The sequence below is a fragment of the Carassius carassius genome, unplaced genomic scaffold (genome assembly GCF_963082965.1).
Source record: "Carassius carassius unplaced genomic scaffold, fCarCar2.1 SCAFFOLD_61, whole genome shotgun sequence".
Classification (NCBI taxonomy): domain Eukaryota; kingdom Metazoa; phylum Chordata; class Actinopteri; order Cypriniformes; family Cyprinidae; genus Carassius; species Carassius carassius.
The window spans coordinates 798058-817756 of record NW_026775074.1 but is presented as its reverse complement, the minus strand read 5'-3'; the positions used below and the strand labels follow the sequence as shown (position 1 = coordinate 817756).

General features: G+C 46.5%; 3 non-coding genes and 2 pseudogenes across 3 annotated transcripts; all 5 read right to left on the bottom strand.

Annotated features, from left to right (window-relative positions):
- Positions 1 to 1807: 1807 nt before the first annotated feature.
- On the bottom strand, positions 1808 to 1972 carry LOC132134663 (U1 spliceosomal RNA). Its single transcript, XR_009429717.1, has one exon. It is a non-coding gene; the product is annotated as a U1 spliceosomal RNA (small nuclear RNA).
- Positions 1973 to 2330: 358 nt separating this feature from the next.
- Positions 2331 to 2563, bottom strand: LOC132134731 (U2 spliceosomal RNA; annotated as a pseudogene).
- A 5891-nt stretch (positions 2564 to 8454) lies between these two features.
- Positions 8455 to 8618, bottom strand: LOC132134646 (U1 spliceosomal RNA). The gene has a single exon (XR_009429701.1). It is a non-coding gene; the product is annotated as a U1 spliceosomal RNA (small nuclear RNA).
- Positions 8619 to 8969: 351 nt separating this feature from the next.
- Positions 8970 to 9146, bottom strand: LOC132134683 (U2 spliceosomal RNA; annotated as a pseudogene).
- Positions 9147 to 15520: 6374 nt separating this feature from the next.
- LOC132134743 (U1 spliceosomal RNA) lies at positions 15521 to 15684 on the bottom strand. The gene has a single exon (XR_009429738.1). It is a non-coding gene; the product is annotated as a U1 spliceosomal RNA (small nuclear RNA).
- Positions 15685 to 19699: the final 4015 nt, after the last annotated feature.

Here is a 19699-nt window from a genome sequence, read left to right as displayed (position 1 = left end):
TCCTGTTCTTGGTTGTCTTGTTCACTATCCCCATCCTTGCTCTGTTCATCTGACTCCGTTTCTTTCTCTATTAGGGATTGATGGAGTTCCATCTCCTCCTTTTCATCTGCTCCAATAGTATGGTTTGGCGGGAAGTTTGAAATTTGCTCCGCCCCCACTCTCTCCTTGCCTCTATCGTCCACTTTCTCTCCACCAACCACAAAACACTTTCTGGCATGCTTCGACAAGATGTCCAAACTCCCCACATCGCCGGCAGAGTTTGGGCATTCCCTGGTAATGGATGTAGCCCCTGTTTTCTCCCAGAACTATCATTTGTGGTAAATGCCTCAGACCTTGGAAGCCCTGGGGTCTTCCCATTGCTTAATGGGGACCCTCCAAGAACAATTCCAAATGCCGTCTTCATCATAAACCTTCATAGCCTGGCCCCTTACAGTGCAAAATCTACCCAGCCATATACAAATATCTTCTCCATTCACAGTCTCATTGAACATTCTAACGATAACCATTTTTTGTGTGTTATCAGTTAGTTTCTCAACTTTAAACATGGAAAACTGGGTCTTGTGTGTGTCAAAGCGCTGCCAGAAGTCATTTAACAGTGCTGCATTTTTAAAACTCACATCAAAGCCTTTATTAAAAGGCAGGGTTAGAATGCAATTTAAATCAGCAGGGTTAAAACCTAGAAGTTTTTGCATCATTTTCCTTGAAAAATCCAACCTAGACATTTCCATTAACTTACCATCTTTTTCTAAAAACAGGAATCGAGTGCTGTGGTGCCTCCGCATGCCGGCACGGGCAGCCGACATGTTGGAAGCACCCACAGCTAAAAGAGATTAAACAAACTAAAATATTACTACAACAATAAAAGAAAACTTAAAACAGAAATAACTTACCTTAAGACCAGTTTCTCAATAAAAAACTCCTCCTAAAAAAAACAAGCACAACACAATATGAAAGACAATAAATAATAAAAAAGTATGCTCAAAGCAATACAATATACCTCTCGGAAGGTGTAGGACGTGCTATGGCAAAGCACAACCTAAGTACCTCCAAGAGGCGATCGCTGTCTCTTCCTCCAAGCCACACACTTGATTTTAGCCAAAAGGCCGAGAAGCGATGCCGCTAAGACGCAGCGGGGAGGAAGTCGGACACGGCGATGCCCATCTCGGCTTTGGTAAGTCTGGGGGACCTAAAAACGCTGGGGGATGGTAGTACCCTCCCCTGTCTGCAACGTCACGTCAAACGTCACTTTTGCAACCTAGCGCCAGGTATTTGGCCCAGTCCCACCCAAAGCATCACAGAAAGCTTCTCTGGAGACTGCCTGTCAATAATCATCCCAAAAAAGTGAAAATTTCCATTCACCTTGGCGAGGGGACCTCAAAACGTGCTAAGGGGCGTGTCCGAGATGGCTCGAATGGCTATAACTCCAGGAAGGAATGAGATCCCTTCACCCAAATCGGCACACCTGTGCAGGGGCTCAGTCAGAGGCCAGGTGAAAAAGGGCGCTGCAACAGGCCCCTCGGTGGCGCTGTAAGCGAAAACAAAATTAATACCAATTGAAAAAGGACAACCAAACAACATGGAGACAGCTACAGCTAGGCTGCAGTCAGTCCGATCGACTTTCAAAGTAAGGTCTGTGCTATATTTGAACTGAACCACCCACCAGGGTCCGATTTTTCAAGAGCGTAACTGACTTTGTTTCACAGTCGCACAACACATACCTCGCATGTGACAGAACTCCCCATTCTGAAACGCAAAAAAAAAAAAAACCTGGAAAAAAAACTCTTCTGCTTTTTTTCAACAACAATTTCAGGGGAGAGCGCGAACGCAGTCCCCCACTACCATAAATTATGCAGCTCTAGATTCCCGCATTTGGGGAATTCGCAGGGGTCAGCATGGCCGGAGTGCAATGGGCAAGCCTCGCTCTGGGTGAACCGCCTTCTTGATTATGGTGTCTCCCCTGCCAGGTAAGTATGGAGTCCCAGGCGGTCAGCCAGAGGTATGATTTGCGTCTCTACCGTCCACACCAACGGTTAGCCCCCCTCCAGGAAAGGTAGGACGGGTGCCATCTGTTTCTGGCCTGGAAACTGCCAAGCTCATGGGCCGGTGCTTCCCAACGCCGGTTTTAGATGACTCTCTTTAACCAAACACACCTGATTCGATGCATCACCTCGTCTGTGAAAGACATCAGGTGGGTGCATCGTTCGTGGAAGAGTCCAAGACCCCAGGCGGGCGCATCAGGAAAAAAGTTCGCAATACACCACAACATCTGTAATGGCAGATCTCATTCCTTGTTCTGCTATTCGACACAATAAACGGCAATCCCCAAAAAGAGAAAGCACACCGTTCCTGGAGACACTGCAATATCAGGCCGATGCTTGGAGTGGACGGAGCAAGCCCCGGCTCCAGCTCCGTGATCTAAAAATCCATTTAATATGTAGTCCCCGGATGGGGGACGTATCAGATATTAAACTGATAAGAAAAGATTTTTTTTTTTTTTTTTTTTTTTTTTTTTATTAACACCAACACCAATTTTTACAACAAATTAACTGTACAAAAATACTAAATAAATTTACAACATAAGTCCTTGCATAATACTATTCAAAAATCAAAGGTCAAAAGTACATCCAGTTTCAAAATCAAACAAAAGTCAAAAAATAACAGTCATTCTTTCTACCCCACCCCAACCTTCTGCAGCCCTCTCCATACCCTTCTAGTCACCTCATCCCCAAAAAATGTTCTGAAAACTTTAACCTCTGCTGACATTTTCCCCAGCAGTTGTAAAAATAATCTTTCAGGTTCCAAACGAGGAATCTTTTTCCTCAAACACATTGTTCTCCATTCCCATAGAACATGCTTCCCCTCTGAGATCGTACCCCATATGACTCTCCTTCGTTGTGCTTCAAAAGCATCTAGACCCAGCCCATACAACACTAAGTCCCTTGTAATAATTGGCCCCCTCCATCTCCCCCACCACAACATGACTGACCTCCAGAGCTCTGCAGCTCCTGGACACGACCACAAGGCATGCTCTATTGTCTCCTCTTGACCGCAACCTGTCGGGCACCTTGGAGACCTACCAGAGCCATGTCTATACAACCTCTCTCTCACTGGTAACCGACCCAGGGCAGCTAACCAGTTGAGATCTTTGCAAAAGCCTATTAAATATGATGGCTGTATCATTATCCAATTAACTTCATATGGCAAATCCGGTTGTCCTACCCCCTCCACTAACTCCTTACTCAGTCTGAGGTGTAGTTTCCTTTGGTCTAGTATCAGGGACTGCTCTAGACACCAAGGCTTCCGAGCAATAAAGTCTGCCGCCCTGCGATAATGCTCTGGCCTATTTGTCGACCAAGGATTCGTTCCTTTCCAATTGCCCAAAGACCTCAAAGGAAAAGCCAGCCAAAATTGGGCTAAAAACCTGGCCTTGTGCTCCCTCTCATGGGATGCTAAACGAGCTGTCCAAGAACAGAAAATAGCCTCCATTTTCAATGGGATGCAAGGGACTCCCCTTCCACCATCCTTCAGTGGCCTGTACACCTGCCCCCTAGCAACCATTTCTGTGCTATTCTTCCACAAAAAAGAGAAAACTAGCTTTTCTAACCTTCTCCCAGACCAAAAGGGAACTGGAAAAACAAAAGCTAAATAATTAAGGCTTGGGAGAAGATCAGCCTTTACCACCTCTAACCTTCCCCACAAGGACAGCCCCCTAGAACTCCACCTTCCTATCTTTCTCCGCACTACCTTCAATCTTGCCTCCCAGTTTTCTTTAGCGCTGTCTCCTCTGTAAAATCGGACTCCCAGAATTTTCAAACCATCTGCACAAATACTATACCCTCCTCTTACTTCTGCTCTTTCAGCCCACTGACCAAAGAACATGACTGATGACTTGCCCACGTTCACTTGTGCCCCAGACACCTGGCAAAACTCCTCCAGGATTTTACCAACCACCTCAAAATCCCGCTCTGAAGTCAAAAACACGGTTGTATCATCTGCATAAGAGCCACTTTGGCACATATTCCACCCCCTCCAGGCAAATGGACCCCCCTAAGAGAAGGTGCTGCCCTCAAAGCCCCCAACAAAGGTTCTAAAGATAAAACATAGAGAAGGGGGGACAAAGGACACCCCTGCCGTACTCCCCCTAACTGTTTAACCTTTTCTGTAAAATGTCCATTTATACCTATCCTACTGAATACCTCTCTGTAAAGCAATCTAACCCACGCCCTGAACTGGACCAAACCCCATGCGCCTCAAGGTTGCCTCCAGATAGGAATGGCTGACCCTGTCAAAGGCCTTCTCCTGATCTAAGCTCAGGATGGCTAAAGGAAGCTGCCTTTGCTCTGTCCAGCTAATTATGTCCCTAACTAGGGCCAAGTTCATAGACACTGACCTCCCCGGCACGCCACATGTCTGGTCTGGCTGGACAACTGCTCCAATGACCTTCTTAAGTCTCTCTGTCAAGACTTTTGCCAACACCTTATAATCAGTGGTCAGCAAAGTAACTGGCCTCCAATTCCCTAACTCTTCCTTCGCCCCTTTCTTATGCAGCAATGTTACCAACCCTGTTCTCATCGTCTCTACCAACTTCCCCCTTCTAAAGCACTCCTGGTATACTCCCACCAGTTCAGTTCCTACCCACGGCAAAATCACCTCATAGAAGGCAGCTGGAAGACCATCACAACCTGGAGCCGTGCCTTTTTTCAGGGAAGCAACTGCAAAACCAACCTCTTGCAAGGTCAAGGGCCCTTCGAGTGCTCTCCTTTCCTCCTCATCTAAACCCCCAATCAGATTGTCTAAAAACTCCCCATATGCTGTGACTGAAGGAGTTCTTTCACTAAATAACTCTCTATAAAACCCTTCAGCCACCTTCAGCATCCCCTTCCCCGATGTCTGCACCCCCCCTTCACCCCTCAAACCCTCTATATAACTTTTCCTTTGCCTACCCCGCACTGTTGCAAAGAAATAGCTGGTTGGCTTTTCATCATAGAGCCGCTTCCGGACGCTTGAACCTTGCAAAAAGGACTTAGCTTCCTCCCAATAATAATTCTTCATTGCTTCCTGCAGATACCGAGCCCTAGACCATCCATCAGCAGCCCCCAAGGCACCACCTGCCCATAGAGCCTGCAGCTCATCTGACCATTTACCAACTTTTTCCCGCTTACTTCTTGCCTTCTCCCTGCCCCAATTATGGCAGAAAACTGCAACCCTCTCCTTGAATCCCTCCCACCATTCCCCTTGTGACTGAAACAAACCTCTCAAATTTTTCCAACCGGCTACCAAATTAAAGAGCGCTATGCAAAAAACCTTGTCCTTCAGAAAGGAAGTATTGAACCTCCACACCCCTCTACCCCGTCTCTCACCTCCCACTTCCACCCATACCCCCACCAGACAGTGGTCTGAACACCACATAGGAACCTGAGTATAGTTAGCCACCTTCACATATGAAGGCAGAAAAAGATAGTCCAAACGCGCCGCCTCATTTCTACTGTTTCGCCAGGAAAATGTGGGCACCTTCCCTCCTGCCCCCCGAAAAGAATCACAGAGAGAGAACCTTGTCACTAGTTGAGCTAATGCACTACCAGAAGCATTGTCCAAAGACACATTAAAATCCCCTCCCAGCACTAGCAATCTATTTGTATATAAAATTGCATTCAAACTTTCCAAAAACCCCTCCCTATCACCCAATTTACTTGGGGCGTAGACATTTACAAAACGAAAACCTATCCCCCTCCACCTCACATCTACAACCACTACTCTACCTGGGATAATGACAATGGCTGACTCAATAACAAAGTCCCATGAATAAAATAAGATTCCCACCCCATCTGCATTGACATTCCCGACACCCCAAAAGGAAGGCCCCATTTCCCACCCAGCAGAAAAAATGGAGACATCATTTTTATCCTTCAAGTGGCATTCTTGTAAAAAACAAACATCCCAAGGTAACATTTTTAAAGATAGAAATATTGCAGTCCTTCTTTGTATCATTTTTAGTCCTCTTACATTCAAAGTTGCCACTTTTAAACATGCCATTTAGACAGAAATAAGCTTAAAAGAAAAAAGAAAAAACCCAAGTAGATGCTCACAAAACCATCACATGCTCGATTTTCATTCTAAACATTTTTCCCCTTCCCCTTCCCCTTCCCCTTCCCTGTTACCTCCGTCCAATCTCCTCCTTCTCCTCCTTCACTCCTCTGCCCCCTCCCCTCTTATCCTCCCACAAAATTGACTTGACCCTTTCCAAAACTCCTCCACCACCCCCTCCTCCTTCTACTCCACTCTCCCCAACAACCCTCTCCTCAGTGTCCATCTCATCCCCCGCCACCTTGTTTTGGACTCGTCTAGGTACAGGTTCCTGGACTTTGCAGCACTTCTTTTCCGGATCTCCAGTCACATCTTCAAAAAACTTCCTTCTCCTTAAGCCTTGGCCTGTGTCAGGCCCTATCATGTTCAGTTCCATTTCCATAGCTGAGGGAAGCTCCACTTCACCACCTGCAGACCCTGCCTTCCCCAGTTCAGTCTCCTCATAAATGCCACACAGTACCTCTGCCACATCAAACTCTGACCATTGCTGCGAAGGACTTATTTGAAGCTCTGGCCCACCTCCTCCCTCTTCGTTCCTTGTTTCCATCACCTGGCCTTTCACCATTTCACCACCTGCACCCACTCCTGAAGGGCCCGCCACTTGACTTTCCCCTCCACCTGGAACACTTGTTAGTAGACCTTCAAAATCAGCCTGCAGACCTTGTCCCTCTTTGAATAAGCTGGCATATGTTTTCTTTCTGCTAGGGCATACCCGGAACAGATGATCTCCTCCTCCACATAAACTGCATGTTTTTGGTTCTGGACAAGCTGATGCAACGTGCTCTGCAGATCCACAAAAGCGACATCTCTTTCCTGTGCAGTCTCCTTTCACATGGCCCTGCGCACCACACCTCCTGCAGAACACTGGTTGACCTGGATAGTGCAAAAAGCCCCTGTTTGATCCAATGAAGAAAGACCCAGGTGGATGAACTAAACCACCTGGCGACGCTGTGTCTGTACGCAGCTTAACGAGGTATCTTCTCTTTCCAGTCCATATACCAAACTGGTCCTTCAAACGTTCACCTCCTTTCACCGTATCACAGTACCTGGCTAAGAATGTTAACACATCACCATCTTCCACAAAAGGATTGTACAGGTGGATCGTTAGTGGCAGAAAATCCTGAGCAAAAGCAGGCAAGAGGTGCAGGCCGGTTAAGCGCTGGTGATCTTTTTTCTTCTCCCATGCTTCATAGAATGCCACGCAGTCTCTCAGTTGGAAAAAAGTCAAATCCATAAAGCCAGAGCTTGAAAAATCTTGCAAACAAAAAATTAAACATGCCGAAACACCAAAAATATCTCTCAACAGTTCAGTAACCACGAACTCTCTTCCAAATCTTCTCTTAACGTCAGCAGCTGCATCCACCTTGACTTGTAAACGAACAGTATTCTTCAGCCGCACCACCATGGTCGGCAAAGGTGCATCCTCTCTCGTTGGATCCATCTGGGTCGATCACACTTGATCTTAGCCAAAAGGCCGAGAAGCGATGCCGCTAAGACGCAGCGGGGAGGAAGCCGGACACGGCGATGCCCATCTCGGCTTTGGTAAGTCTGGGGGACCAACAAACGCTGGGGGATGGTAGTACCCTCCCCTGTCTGCAACGTCACCGGGCCTCGTCACGCTCGGCCTGACGCTGGCACTGCAGCGACGGAAAGTATGGCATCGCTCGTAACTCCCAAACGGTTCGTCGCAGAGCCACGTGCCTTATGTCATGGGAATCCTTGGCTTGAGCCGAACCGGACGCAGGTCTCAGATTGGCTCGTCGCTCTGACGGAATTTTCGGGTATTTGGGATTTTGTCGAAAACCTTCTTTTGCAACCTAGCGCCAGGTATTTGGCCCAGTCCCACCCAAAGCAGCACAGAAAGCTTCTCTGGAGTCTGTCTGTCAATAATCATCCCAAAAAAGTGGAAATTTCCATTCAACTTGGCGAGGGGACCTCAAAACGTGCTAAGGTGGCGTGTCCGAGATGGCTCGAATGGCTACAACTCCAGGAAGGAATGAGATCCCTTCACCCAAATAGGCACACCTGTGCAGGGGCTCAGTCAGAGGCCAGGTGAAAAAGGGTGCTGCGACAGGCCACTCGGTGGCGCTGTAAGCGACAACAAAATTAATACCAATTGAAAAAGGACAACCAAACAACATGGAGACAGCTACAGCTAGGCTGCAGTCAGTCCAATCGACTTTCAATGTAAGGTCTGTGCTATATTCGAACTGAACCACCCACCAGGGTCCGATTTTTCAAGAGTGTAACTGACTTTGTTTCACAGGCGCACAACACATACCTCGCATGTGACAGAACTCCCCATTCTGAAACGCAAAAAAAAAAAAAAACCTGGAAAAAACCTCTTCTGCTTTGTTTCACCAAGAATTTCAGGGGAGAGCGCGAACGCAGTCCCCCACTACCATAAATTATGCAGTCGAGATTCCCGCATTTGGGGAATTCGCAGGGATCAGCATGGCCGGAGTGCAATGGGCAAGCCTCGCCCTGGGTGAACCGCCTTCTTGATCATGGTGTATCCCTTGCCAGGTAAGTATGAAGGCCCAGGCGATCAGCCAGAGGTATGATTTGCGTCTCTACCGTCCACACCAACGGTTAGCCCCCCTCCAGGAAAGGAAGGACGGGTGCCTTCCGTTACTGGCCTGGAAACTGCCAAGCTCATGGGCCGGTGCTTCCCAACGCCGGTTTTAGATGACTCTCTTTAACCAAACACACCTGATTCGATGCATCACCTCGTCTGTGAAAGACCTCAGGTGGGTGCATCGTTCGTGGAAGAGTCCAAGACCCCAGGAGGGCGCATCAGGAAAAAAGTTCGCAATACACCACAGCATGGCAGATCTCATTCCTTGTTCTGCTATTCGACACAATAAACGGCAATCCCCAAAAAGGGAAAGCACACCGTTCCTGGAGACACTGCAATACCAGGCCGATGCTTGGAGTGGACGGAGCAAGCCCCGGCTCCAGCTCCATGATCTAAAAATCCATTTAATATGTAGTCCCCGGATGGGGGACGTATCAGATATTAAACTGATAAGAACAGATTTTTTTTCTTTCGAAAAAGTTTTATTGTCAACAGTTACATTTTTTCCATTTGCATTTTTACTTTCACACACATTTTTCTTTTCAAGCACACATTAAAACAAGCCATATTATATATAATAAATACACATGGTAAAATGAAAGAAACAATCATTGTTAAAAAACATTTGATTAAAACCACAGTGTTTTGCTTGTTTTTAAAAGTCCATATTTGAGGTGTGTTTAAAAGGTGCGATCGGTTTCAAAAGTAAAATACAAATTTAAAAAGCAAACAAGCCTCATATGCATGTTAATAAAACCAATTTCATTGATAAAACACCATAAAAACCAATTTATTGGATAAAAACCAATAAAAAAAACCATCTGTTGTGCAAGACCGGGGGTGAGTCCTCATCAAGTCGGTCTTCACCCCACTCTCCAGAACAGGGACATGAGATGCTACTTTACGGGCTCAGCGGAGATCCCCTCTCCTCCGGCCCGCTGGCCCGCTGTTCCCGTAGCCAGAATGGTTAGGGTGCATCTACGGGCAGCCAGGGTCGGTGCCTGCCGGGACCCTCTCTGTGCGACCCCGGCCCCCCCGTCCGAATATCGTCGTCCGGTACCCCTGCAGCCTTGATGTTACCTTTAGCTCGCATGCATGGAGGGTTACCGTAACGCGCTTCCCCACCAGCAGGTTTCTGGTGGCCCAGATGGCATCCTTGATGACGTTGAGGGTGAGCCAGAGCGAGGTAAATTTCTGTGCCGTCAAGTCCTTCAAGCCCCGGCCCACGCCAAGGATGGCGAGCTGGTACCCGAACTGGGCCCCACCTGCTGGTAGGCACGGGAAATACACGGGGAGCCGGTCTTGGCCCACAGGTCCCGCGCAGTGCTGCAGTCCCAGAGCAGGTGGTGGGCGGTCTCCGGGGAATTGCAGCCGGACCGAGGGCAGATGGGGTTTTTGGCCATGCCTCTGGAGTGCATAACCGCCCTGACCGGGAGGATCTCATGAGCCACCATCCACGATAAGTCCTTGTGCCTGTTCTGGAGAGCAGGGTGAGCCGCATTCCGCCAAACTTGTTTTGAACAAGTTTGAACAGTTCCGGTGAGTCCGGAACTGGACTCACCGGTTTCCGGTCCTGCACAACAGAAATGAGAGACTTGTGTTTAGTTAAATGGTGACATCTTCACTCTCTAAAAGGTATTTCTTTAAAAACTTTTTTATAAAACTGTAGTCTTTAGGCAAGTTAAAAGACACTGGGGTTTTCAAATCTACTGGTAAAATTTTCAAAGTTCTTAGGTAAGACCCCATCCAAAATCGCGCCATTGCAGCCGTCTTGTTTTATTTGGATGGGGTCATGGCATAACTGATGTGCAAGGCGGTGAAGCGGCTGCCTAAAAACAGGTGGGGGTCTGGGAGGCCTTTTCCAACGTTCTCTGGCCTTTTCTTGACTGTCTCCCTCTTCAGGCACTCCCACTTGGACCCCCACAGGAAGTAAAACACCGCCCTCTCCAGTTTCACCAGGAACCACCGAGGGGGGCTAAAAACAGAACAGACAAGTAAAATCAGAGGTAAAATCACATATTTAAAAATAAAAATTTTACCTTCAATCGTCAACTGTCTTAGTCCCCAAAACCCTAGTCTTTTCCTAACTTTCCCTAGCAAGTCAGTCCAGTTTTCCCGTCCTCCACCCTCTTTATCAAATTTAACACCTAAAATTTTAAAGTCCTCCTGTGTCCACGTCCCCCCACGGCCCGAAGAGCTGGGCCTCAGACTTGTTTCTATTGAGTTTGGCGCCCGAGGCCCGACCATACCAGTCAGTCAAGTCCAGTGCTCTTCGTATAGATAAAATGTCCGTGGTTAAAAGAGTAACATCGTCCATGTATAAGGCACAAGTCGCTGTCAGTCCACCCGTCCCAGGAACGTCCAGTCCTTTGACCCATTTATCCTTTCTCAAGATCTGTGTCAGTGGCTCGATACAAGCCCCATACAGGAGAGGAGATAAAGGACATCCCTGATGGACACCACTGTGTATGTTCACAGTTTTGGAAAGATGCCCGTTTACAAGGAATTTGCTGACTAGTCCCTTGTACAGCAGTCCCACCCAGGCTACAAACCTCTTTGTTGGAAAACCCATTTTTTGCAGTACCTGAAAAAGGTACTGGTGCGAGACTCGGTCAAATGCTTTTTCAAAGTCTAAATTTAGGACTACTAGCCGAATATTTCTGTCTCTCGCATAACAGATGGCGTCTCTGATCAGTACTAGGCTGTCTGTTATCTTTCTTCCGGGCACAGAACAAGCTTGATCCGGGTGAATCACGTCCTCTAAAGCCGTTGACATGCGTGTTGCTAAAATTTTGCTAAAAAGTTTATAATCAAAATTTAAAAGTGTTATGGGTCTCCAGTTTTTTAAGTCAGTCCGGTCACCTTTTTTGTGAAGTAAAGAAACTATCCCTATTCTAAAACTGTCTGGAAGTATGTCGAGGGTCTCAAACTCTTTAAAAACTGTCAAAAGCTCTTGTCCTAAAATGTCCCAAAATGTTAGATAAAACTCTAGGGGAAGTCCATCCACTCCTGGGGACTTCCCCTTCTTAAAACCTCCAAGTGCTTTTTGGATTTCTAAGATGTTAAAATCTTGGGTTAAAATCTCATTTTGACAGTCAACCCTTTCCTCAATAAAATTTAAAACTTCTTTTGCAGTGTCAAAGTGTACCTTTTTAAAACTATATAATGCCCCATAAAATTTTTCCACATCCTCTAAAATCTCTTTTGTTGTGTTAACCTCCCTATCCCCTGTTTTAACCCTGGTTAACCCCCCACCCCTTGTTATTATTTTCTTAAAAAAATATCTGGTACACTTTTCGCCTTTTTCTATTTCTCTCTCTTTACTTCTTAAAAGGACCCCTTTACTTTTTATATTGGCTAAAACTGACATTTCTTTTTTTACTTCCTGAATTTCATCGATAAAATCAAAACCATTATTTAAAAGATTAAAATACCTTTGTAGTCTTTTCTGCAACCCCAACATGCGTTTCTTTTCCCTACTCTTCTTTTCTTTCCCTATCTTTCTAAAAAACTGTCTTGTCCGGTCCTTTACCATCTCCCACCACTGTGCACGTGTATCGTAAAAGTCTTGGAGGGTCTGCCATTGGCTGAACTGTTCCCTATATTCTAAAACTATATCCTAGTCTTCCAACAGGGAACAGTTCAGCTTCCACAGCCCTCCCCCTACCGTCACACCCATGGGCAGTGAAATGGTGCAAGACAGCATTATGTGATCAGAGAAAAAGAGGGGGGTTAATGTAGCATCGGTCGGCGGGCAGTCCCTTGTAAAAACGTAGTCGATTCGAGAGGCTTTGGTACTATCACCACTGAACCAGGTGAAGCCCTCCTCTCTTTGATGCAAAATTTTAAAACAGTTGACTAAATTAAAATCTCTGACTAAACCCTGCAATAACACCGACGTTTTGTCCACTCTAAAATCCTCCCCTACCCTTTTCCTGTCTGTTTTGGATAAAACACAATTAAAATCCCCTGCTACCATTAGGGGGGCCCTACCTAGCATGTGGGGTTGCAAGTCTTCTAAAAGCTCATATCTTTCATTCTTTTCCGTAAAACCATATACATTAAGAACATTAAAATCCCTGTCTAAAAAGGTCAGATTTACTAAAAGTGCCCGGCCTTGCCTCACCACAGTGCTGCCCTTCACCAAGATGTTAGGATTATTAATTAAAACCGCAACTCCGTCATTTTTGTTAAAATTTGATCCGCTCCATATGGAGGCTCCTGCGGACCATAGCTCCTCCATTTTCTTGTACCTAGTTAAAAAGGGCAGAGAACACTCTTGTAATAAAAACAAATCTGACTTAAAAGATTTTAAAAGGGACAAAATACTCTGTGCTCTAATGGTGGACCTCACACTTCTTACATTGATAGTAGAGATGGTGAGGGCCATGAGCAGTAGGGTTAAAAAGGTATAAGACATTTAAAACAGAAGACAGTAAAAAGACTACAAAGATACGATTAAAATCATGTTATACCTTGTTGCATTTGCCTTTCCTTTTCCTCAGACGAGCTGGGATCAGGAGGGCAAATGCCTGTCGCTTCAGAGGCCACAGAGGAAACCTCTTGTGGCTCTTTTGGCGACGATGCTGTTAGCTTAATGTGCAAAAAGGATACGTTATTAGGGTAGTCTAGGGGCCACATGCGCTCCAGATCTACCGAATCGATACTATCAAGCTTATATGCTGCCCTAGATTTTTCTCCTCCGTTACAATCAGAGGAGACCCCGCAGGTCTTTTTTGCACCTGAGCGTTAGGGAGTGAACACTCTGTCTCACTCCCGGTAGATTCCTGCACCCCATCCGAAACTGTTACTAGTGAGGAATTGGTTTTTTCCTCACTTTCCTCTCCTTCCATGACCATTTCCTGTTCCGTTGCCTCCGCCCCTGTGGCCGTCCCACTTCCTCCTTCCTGCCCATTCCCCGAGGCCGGCTGGGAATTTGAAATTCCCGCCAAAACCTCAGGGACCGCCTCCTCTTTCCTTTGTTCATTCGTTTGTTGCCCATGTGGGGCGGCCATTTTGAGCTTGTTGGCAAAACTTTTAGGGCAGTCTCTGTAGAGGTGGTTTGTTTCTCCACAAAGATTGCACCGTCTGAAATTGGTACAATAATCAAACTGTGACCAATTTCTCTACACTTCCCACATACTAACTCTTGGCATGCTTCAGCGAGATGACCAAACCTGCAACCCTTCCTGCAGAGTTTGGTATGTAGCCTCTGTTCTCTCCGAGCACAATCATGGAAGGCAGATGTTTCAGGCCCTGGTAGCCCCCAGCGTCTTCCCATTGTTTAATGGGAATTCGCCAGGAGCATGTCCAAATGCCATCTTCATCTAACACTTTGACAGGCTGGCCTCGAACAGTGCAAAATCTACCCAACCAAACATAAATATCATCTCCAGTCACTGTTTCATTGAACATCCTTACAATCACAGTTTTAAGTGTGTTATCAGAAAGTTTCTCGACAGTGAACATGGAGAACTGGGCTTTAACTGAATCAAACCTTTGCCAAAAGTCATTAAGCAGGGAAGCGGTTTTAAAACTGACATCAAATCCTTTGTTCAAGGGCAGAGTCATCAAACAATTCAGGTCGTCATATCTAAAAGCTAAGGTCTTTTGGATCAGCTTGCTGGAAAAGTCCATACGGGACATTCCAAGGAGCTTCCCCTAAACCTGCCTGAATAAAAAACGCACGCTGTGGTGCCTCCGCACGCCGGCAGGGGCAGCCGACATGGTGGAGGCACCAACAGCCTAAAAACTTAAAACAACAATAAATACAATAATAAATAACCAAATAAATAATTAAAATACCTTACCTTAAAACTTGTTTTAGCCCGAAGTAGCAGAGTTCAATGTACCTCTCGAAGTTGTGTGACTCAAGATATAAAAAGATCTCTAGTCAGGAAACCTCCAAGAGGCGATCGCAGTCTCAACCGTCCGACAAGATATGTGATCTTAGCCAAAAGGCCGTGAAGCGATGCCGCTAAGACGCAGCGGGGAGGAAGCCGGACACGGCGATGCCCATCTCGGCTTTGGTAAGTCTGGGGGACCTAAAAACGCTGGGGGATGGTAGTACCCTCCCCTGTCTGCAACGTCACCGGGCCTCGTCACGCTCGGCCTGACGCTGGCACTGCAGCGACGGAAAGTACGGCATCGCTCGTAATTCCCAAACAGTTCGTCGCAGAGCCACGTGCCTTATGTCATGGGAATCCTTGGCTCGAGCCGAACCAGACGCAGGTCTCAGATTGGCTCGTCGCTCTGACGGAATTTTCGGGTATTTGGGATTTTGTCGAAAACCTTCTTTTGCAACCTAGCGCCAGGTATTTGGCCCAGTCCCACCCAAAGCAGCACAGAAAGCTTCTTTGGAGTCTGCCTGTCAATAATCATCCCAAAAAAGTGGAAATTTCCATTCACCTTGGCGAGGGGACCTCAAAACGTGCTAAGGTGGCGTGTCCGAGATGGCTCGAATGGCTATAACTCCAGGAAGGAATGAGATCCCTTCACCCAAATGGGCACACCTGTGCAGGGGCTCAGTCAGAGGCCAGGTGAAAAAGGGCGCTGCGACAGGCCACTCGGTGGCGCTGTAAGCGACAACAAAATTAATACCAATTGAAAAAGGACAACCAAACAACATGGAGACAGCTACAGCTAGGCTGCAGTCAGTCCAATCGACTTTCAAAGTAAGGTCTGTGCTATATTCGAACTGAACCACCCACCAGGGTCCGATTTTTCAAGAGCGTAACTGACTTTGTTTCACAGGCGCACAACACATACCTCGCATGTGACAGAACTCCCCATTCTGAAACGCAAAAAAAAACGCAAAACGCAAAAAAAACCTCTTCTGCTTTGTTTCACCAACAATTTCAGGGGAGAGCGCGAACGCAGTCCCCCACTACCATAAATTATGCAGTCGAGATTCCCGCATTTGGGGAATTCGCAGGGGTCAGCATGGCCGGAGTGCAATGGGCAAGCCTCGCCCTGGGTGAACCGCCTTCTTGATCATGGTGTCTCCCCTGCCAGGTAAGTATGAAGGCCCAGGCGGTCAGCCAGAGGTATGATTTGCGTCTCTACCGTCCACACCAACGGTTAGCCCCCCTCCAGGAAAGGAAGGATGGGTGCCTTCCGTTACTGGCCTGGAAACTGCCAAGCTCATGGGCCGGGGCTTCCCAACGCCGGTTTTAGATGACTCTCTTTAACCAAACACACCTGATTCGGTGCATCACCTCGTCTGTGAAAGACCTCAGGTGGGTGCATCGTTCGTGGAAGAGTCCAAGACCCCAGGAGGGCGCATCAGGAAAAAAGTTCGCAATACACCACTGCATGGCAGATCTCATTCCTTGTTGCAAATACAGTTGCTATTTAATGAAAAGTGAGATACGCACCACATGTGGTGCACATGTGTGCCAAAATTCAACGCTCATTTTTATGCAAATTCTACAGTATTATGGGATAAAACTTACAAAAATGGATTCCTCTGAGTGCCCTGAGTACAGTACAACTGTTTTCTCTAGGCCTCATAAAAAAATTTCTTCCGACTTCCACCCCCCTCGAGCTGCCTTTTCTAGCCAGGGAGCGTGCACCCTGGCCGGCATGGATGAGTAGGTACGAGGGGGGTGGATGGTACTATTTTTTTGCTAAATTCGGGGGATCCCTAGGGGTCGAGGGGCCTACCGTATGCGACCATCCTCGAGTTCCTGGGTGGTCCAGTTCCTGAGTTATAACGGTTCAAATTCCACATTTTGGGGGGCCGTAACTCGGACCCCCGGGGTCATAGGGACATGGGGCTAGTGTCGTCGGATAGAGCTCCCAAAGGTCTAATTTTGACCAGAGTTTGGTGTTTTTTCCCCTCTCTTTGGGTGAGTTATGGCCGGTCAAATTTTGGGACTTTTTGCATTTGCGGGCCCGTATCTCTGGCCCCCGGGGTCTATCGACTTGTGGGAGGTGGCTTCAGAGAGGGCCCTTTGAGGGCTATCAAGTCACCGAGTTTCAAGTCACTAGGTCTCTTCCTTCCATTTGACTATCAAAAATGTGGGGGGCCATAAATTCGCCCCCCCGGGGTGTTATGGATGGGGGGACAGCGGTGTTCGGTAGGCCTTCTGGAGGTCTTACTCCGTCCTGAGTTTGGTGCAGTTTGGCCCCGTTTTGGCAGTTTTGATCCCCGGGGTCATAGGGACATGGGGCTAGTGTCGTCGGATAGACGGCCCCCTGGTCTGACGTTTTTCTATGCATATTTCTACAGTATAATGGGATAAAACTTACTAAAATGGATTCCCTGAGTGCCCTGAGTACAGTACAAGTGTTTTCTCTAGGCCTCATAAAAAAACTTTTCTTCCGACTTCCACCCCCCTCAAGCTGCCTTCTCTAGCCGGGGAGGGTGCACCCTGGCCGGCATGGATGAGTAGGTGCGAGGGGGGTGGATGTCATTAGTCATTAGACTAGAAAATGAATGGGAAATAGACTGGTAAGGGACCAAGGTAATTTACAGTTTATTAGACTAAAAGTGGAATGACAAATAGACTGGTAAGTGACCAAGAAAATAGTTCCATTTGTAGTTTCTTAGACTAGAGGTGGTATGAAAAATAGACTGGTAACTGAATCAAGGAAATAGTCATATTTGTAGTTTATCAGACTAGAAAATGAATGAGAAATAGACTGGTAGGTGACCAAGGAAATAGTACTATTTGTAGTTTATTAGACTAGAAGTTGAATGAGAAATAGACTGGTAAGTGATCCAAGGGAATAGTCCCATTTGTAGTCTATTAGACTAGAAAAAGAATGGAAAATAGACTGGTGAGTGAATCAAAGGAATAGTCAAATTTGTAGTTTATTAAACTAGAAGTGTAATGAGAAATAGACTGCAAATTGTGCTCTCTAATGTATTAGACTCAAAGTTGTATTAACAGACTACAAATGGGACCTAAAAAGTTATATAAGTAACCAATGCTTGGGCAGTGTCCCTTGAATTCATCCTTTTGCTATTCATCCTTTAGTGTTTTAACAAAAGTAGATATGGCTTTGGACGACTGTCCCTTGTGCTTTCGTGGCTATAATCAGCTAAGCCAACACCTTCGTGTCTTTCACAAGGTGCGGAATGAAAGTGAAAGTGAAAGTGAAAGTGAAGTGACATTCAGCCAAGTATGGTGACCCATACTCAGAATTTGTGCTCTGCATTTAACCCATCCGAAGTGCACACACACAGAGCAGTGAACACACACACACACACACTGTGAGCACACACCCGGAGCAGTGGGCAGCCATTTATGCTGCGGCGCCCGGGGAGCAGTTGGGGGTTCGATGCCTTGCTCAAGGGCACCTAAGTCATGGTATTGAAGGAGCGCAAGCTTCTCCTATCCATTGCTTCTGGGAGAGCTTCTCACGGCGGTACCGGCAGCTGAGGAAGCGGTCAAATCCCACCCCCTCTAGGCAACACATAGTCTGCTATCGGCCCTCAACAGCCCTGGGGAGGAGGAGTGCTCAGAGTCGCAGGTTGACAGACTAGATGAAGAGCCAGCCACCAGGCCTGAGGCAGAGCCAGCCACAGGACCCGAGGAGGAGGTCGCCGGGCCTTCAAAGAAGGCCCACTCCTCCGATGCACCATACCCCTTTCCGGACCACGTGCCAGCCCTAAGTGAGTATGACACTTGTCACTTTGATAACACCATACAATAACTTTCATTAATAAATCTCCTATTTGTAGATTATTAGACTAGAAGTTACCTGAGAAATAGACTGGTAAGTGAACCAAGGAAATAATCTCATTTGTTGTTCATTAGACTAGAAGTTGAATTAGAAATAGACTGGTAAGTGAACCAAGGAAATAGCCCCATTTATAGTTTGTTAGACTACAAGAGAAATGAGAAATAGACTGATAAGTGACGAAGGAAATAGTACCATTTGTAGTTTATTAGACTAGAAAATTATAGTAATATAATTATACATATACACACACATATTATGTATGTATATATATATGTATAATATAGTTTATTATATATTTAATTTAATTTAATTTAATATAATAATAATAATAATAATGTTTGTTAGTGTTTACCTCTATGTTATCGACCTGACTCACCTGGTCCTTCTCTTGTGCTTTCTTTTTGCAGATCAGCTCATTGAGGAGTCCAGGGCCCACTGGGAGGGCATCAACCCCACTCCGAAATTAATAAATAATGTGTCCTCAAAGATTTTTAGAATAAATTTTTTTATTTCATATATGTCAGCTGGCCAGACCAATCTGGCCAGCTTGATGTTTTTGGACAACAGGGCAAAGGTCCGGTCCTGGCTGTCTTTTTTAAGGAAATGCAACATTACAGAGCCAACTGTGCACCATTACCTAAAAAATGTGGCACAGTTCCTCAAATATCTTAATGAGACCCAGCCGCCCACATGCCGGCTCTCCCGTGTGGCTTTCATTGGGATTAGGAGGGAAATCCAGAACTTGACCCGCCCAGTAAAGCGCAGCGTGGCAGTCCACGAGCTGGCTGTAAAACAAGCCAAGGAGGCCCGCCTGATCCCTAAAGCCACACTGCGAGCTTGCCGGGACTCTGCCAAAAAAATTATTCCTGAGATTCTGGGTAAGTTTTTGAATCCTTTCTCCTCTCATTATTTGGCGATCAATGTGATCCTTTATGCTTCTCTTTTTTTCTGTGAAGATCGTCTGAAGACTAGTCCTGAGAAAAAGGACCAATGGTCTTTTTATGGACACCTCACCACTTACTGGGCCAGCATTTATGGTCACCGTGGAGGGGTGTTCCAAAATTTAACAATTAAAGAGGTGGAGGATGCCCGTGCGACATCTACAGATGGCCACTTTGTCATTAATGTGAGTGGTTCTCTCTCTCTCTGTCTCTCGTTGTCCACATGGTTTTCTTTAAAATAAAACTCAGCTTATGCCACTTCTCACTGTTTCTAAAGATATCAGCCCACAAGACCAACCAGGCCTTTGGTGCAGCCCAGCTGGCCCTGGACCAGGAGGAGTATGGGTGGCTTGAGGAATTCCTTTCACCCCGGTCCAACTTGGTAGGGGGACGAGTTGCAAAC